The following is a 4,230-nucleotide window of genomic DNA, read 5'->3' on the forward strand; positions in this document are numbered from 1 at the left end:
TTTTCTTCTGAGGTAAATGTTGCCCTTTAGCTTGGGAAGCTGAAAAGTTCAGAAAAGTAATTAAAAAAATCTCATACTCTTGATGATGCTGTATGTATAGTGTTATTCTTAGTGGAAATATTGGAAGTAATTCTAAAATGGGATTCAGAAGCAATGCTATTAAGTGCTCCATCGATACTAAGTTACCATGGGATAACAGAGATACAACAAATGTGTAAATGATAAACAAACTGAAGATCAAAATTGCAATATATTATTTGAAGAAAAAGTCAAACTTAACGTTTTAGGTCCAGTGATCCTTCCTCAGAACTGATGGTAGCTGGGAAAACATCAATTTATATGCGGAAAATAGGGAGGGCGATGGGGTGGGGCGTAAACGATAGGATCAAATGCAAGGACTGACAGTGAAATTAATGTCGGTGGACAAGAAGAAAGATTGCAACGGAAATCCCGTTGGAGAGAGGAGCAGAACTTCTTCAAGGTGGGCATACCTGGAAGAAAAGTGGCATTGAGTTAAATACTAATTAAAAACAAAAGAAATGTGGATGCTGTAAATTCTATTGTTTACTCCCCACGCCATCCCCTTCCCTATTTTCTGGATATAAACCAACATTTTCCAAGCTACCATCAGTTCTGAGGAAGGGTCACCAGACCCAAAACATTAACTCGGATTTTTTTTTATCACAGATGCTGCCAAACCTGCTGAGCTTTTCCAGCAACTTCTATTTTTGTTCCTGATTTACAGCATCTGCAGTTCTTTCGGTTTTCATTTATATTGCAATATATAATGTTGTCATTATTAATAATTTGCTTTGATGGTTTTATTTATAGATTTACTAAAAAATGGAATCAGTTATCATCTACTATGGTCTGAAGAGATGTCTGCGATCTAATGGAAAAAGAGACAGGTGGTGGGCATATTAATTAAGGTTCAATTGGTTGTGAATTGATTGTATAAATATAGGTAGCTCTCACACAGTAGGGTATCAGTTTCATGATGAATGATTTAGCTAGAAGGAAAGGTCTCTCTAAAATGCTGCCCTAGAATTTTTGAAAGCAAGCACAAAATAAAAATACAGATCATCTTTTGGTGTATACAGCCAACATGCCCAGTTCCAGATTTAAAGGTAGGGTGTTTGGGTTGCCTAAGTGCCTAAAGCTTGTCTTTAATTGTTACAGATAGTTAGTTATTTGTTGCTACAATTAAGGGGTGAGCAAAAGACAAATTCTGTCCAACATGTGAAGGTAGCCTCTGGGCAAGAGACCTGTAGGTTGGTGAAAGTAAAATGTTCACTTAATGGATATAATGCATTCAGTGACTTTGGTTTCACAGATATTGTGATATTGCATGCGGATTGGGATGCTTGGTTTTACTGGATTGATACATGAAGTGATCAGTGCAAAAGAAATTCAGACCGTCTACTTCTAAAGGTGGGTGTAAGTAGTGGTGTAATGTAGTACAGACTGAAGGGACTGGGGTCTTAAACTGAGATGTAGGTGAATGAACAAAGGTACTATTTCTCCTCTTGATGCAGTTAAAGCATTTAATGTAGGAAGTCATTCAGCCCTTGTCTCTAAATCTATTGGCATTTCTCTTGAATGTAGTCAATGACTGAAGTTCCACAGCCACCTCTGTCGAGAATTCCAAAGATTCAGTACCCTCTGAAAAATAAATTCCCTGTCTCAGTCTTAAACAACTTGCTCCTTAGTTTCAGAATATGTCTCTTTTGGTTCTAGGCCTCAGCCAGGGAAAACTTCCTTTTTGTTTCCACCACATTAATAATTGTTTTAAATGAGATTAACTCTTAATCCAAACTCGAGTTAATACCGATCTCTTCATAGGATGGCTCTACTATGCCAAGAATTAATCTAGTGAACATCTACTACATTCTGTCTGGTATTTATCACCTTTTCACTGTGCGCTGTTTTGGTCATCAGATCTACTACTTCAGATATGGTCAAGCCAAAGTTTTTTTTTTTTTAAATATTTTCAAATCAACCTGTTCAGAGATGTTATTCCACACGTTTGGAGCAGATGGGGCTTGAACCCAGGCCTCCTGCCCTCGAGGTAGGGATACTATTGCTGTTACAAAAGCCCTTCACACAAATGTTATACAACTTTAAGTAAAATCTCTTTACTTCATAATTAAATATCTTGTGATAAAGGCCAAAATACATTTTTGTTCCTAATGGACTGTTGCATCTGCATTTAACTTTTAGTGACTGGTAATTTAAAATATAAGTCCCAATCTTTTAAAAGAACAGGTAAGAGATGGCATTACCAGTGATACCTACATCCCATACCTTTTTTTAAAATCATGCTTGCTGTGCAGCTTGGAAATGCCAAACACTAAAGTCTAAATTTATCACATCGTTGACCTACTGACTTGACATCAGGATTTCATTCATGCAATGGCACTTTCTCTAACCACCACCATCCAGAAGCTGTTTTCAGATTAATGTTTCTGGTTAAGGTTTTGATGAGTTGCATTGCAGGATTTATATGTATGCTTGAGTGAGAAGGACTTGATGATCTTGGGTATATTTGTGTTATACAGTAAGATTATTCTACAACACTATATGCAACAACTTTTTATAGAAAAAGCTTTAATACTATTATTGTGGAGTATTGTAAGCCAATGCTCAGTCTTTTGTTCAAATTGTTTTTAGCTCCTTTAATTGCTGTTTGCCTTAAGCTGTACTTCACTCAAGTTCTATGCTCTCAGAAAATGAAACTACATATACCAAAATCAATCAATCCACTCCATTGCCAAATACTGTCACTTTAATTTAAACTTACACCTGTAATGTGTGTGTTGATCTAGTTAAAATGCTACAAATAATATAAGGCTGCATCTCCATGTCCTTTCTTGCCTATTATTCATTTCAAAGAACCTGACCTTTAAACTGGCCAGTAATCACTTAAATTCTCATCTAGGCTTATGATCACACAAGAATAAAACTGTAATTATTATAAGAAAGCATAGAATTTAAAGTAAATCTTAATGGGGTAAGAGATGGCAACTATTGTCCATCTTAAGTTTTCTTCAACCAGTTTGATCCTTGTGTAATGATTTTAGGAAGAGGCTGCAGGCCGAATAGTTGCTGATATAATGACATAAGTAGTATTATGGATTTCTTGGCTTGATAAGTCATGAAGCAAATACAATATAAGCCTCCTTGTTTTTCTATGATTAGTTAATTTCATTCTCCATTTCAGAAGAACCACCTGCAATGCCTTGATTAAGGATGCTTTCATGGAATGTACCGAGCGATTTTAAAAAAAAATTAGGACAATTTTGTACACTGCTGTTATTCATCTGAATCTGGGAGAATTGAATGATACACGTTCAATATAATTGAACTAATTAAATTATTATGCATTAAATTATACAGCAATTAAAATATGAATGAAACTTCTGACATGTTTTATAATATCATTACATCTGAAAGGGTTACATCCGCGTTATGCTAAAGATGTGGATGATTTCTTTTCAGTGATATCTGCATCTGTACAATTGGTGAAAGAAACCTATTTGCCCACGTCTACTGCAAACATTCCACTTTAACATTCAGCATCTTGACATTAATAAGTAACAAGGGCAGACGCGATTACAATACAATAATAAAACAGCCATGAAAAAAGGCTGTGCTGAGTGTTTCTTATCTCAGCACCCTCCATATACTTATGAAATTGGCCAATTAGCAAACAACAGAAGTATATGTCATTCGAGCAAGAGAAGTGAAGGATTGTGGAAAATTGTACACTTCCTGCTGGTCCAACCTGCCTTTCCAGTATTAACTACCTGTAAAGGACAAATTGATAGCCACTGTGACAAGGCTCAGCCTTATAATTATCCAAAATCCCACCATCATCTGCAGTTCAATCTGCAATGCCCTGGTTGCTAAATGTTTGCAATGCGTTAAAAGATCTGACCAAAATATGTACATTCTATACCCTCTCCAGAATTTAGCTTTATAATTAGATGCCTATTTTTTTTGGCAATTTGAATTGTCAGACATGAGTGATATCCAAAGCACTGTTTTCCTCCAATCTGAGTTGAATTAATGATTTATAACACGCTCCTGCATCTAACAATTGTGTAAAAACCAGAAGAGCACTTTGCAGTGAAATATTGTCAGCTTTTTTCGGCAGAACTATGTCCCACAATCTGTTTCTGTTTAAGAGCAGTTGTTCTAAATGTTGCTCATGTTACAATACCACCCTTC

The 4,230-nt window shown here is 35.8% G+C and overlaps 1 long non-coding RNA gene across 1 annotated transcript; it reads left to right on the forward strand.

Annotated features, from left to right (window-relative positions):
• The first annotated feature begins 1,001 nt into the window (after window positions 1–1,001).
• On the forward strand, window positions 1,002–3,420 carry LOC125485488. Its single transcript, XR_007264213.1, has 3 exons — window positions 1,002–1,127; window positions 1,334–1,431; window positions 3,221–3,420. It is a non-coding gene; the product is annotated as an uncharacterized LOC125485488 (long non-coding RNA).
• Window positions 3,421–4,230: the final 810 nt, after the last annotated feature.

Source organism: Rhincodon typus, chromosome 19, assembly GCF_021869965.1.
Source record: "Rhincodon typus isolate 14 chromosome 19, sRhiTyp1.1, whole genome shotgun sequence".
In the NCBI taxonomy this organism is placed as follows: domain Eukaryota; kingdom Metazoa; phylum Chordata; class Chondrichthyes; order Orectolobiformes; family Rhincodontidae; genus Rhincodon; species Rhincodon typus.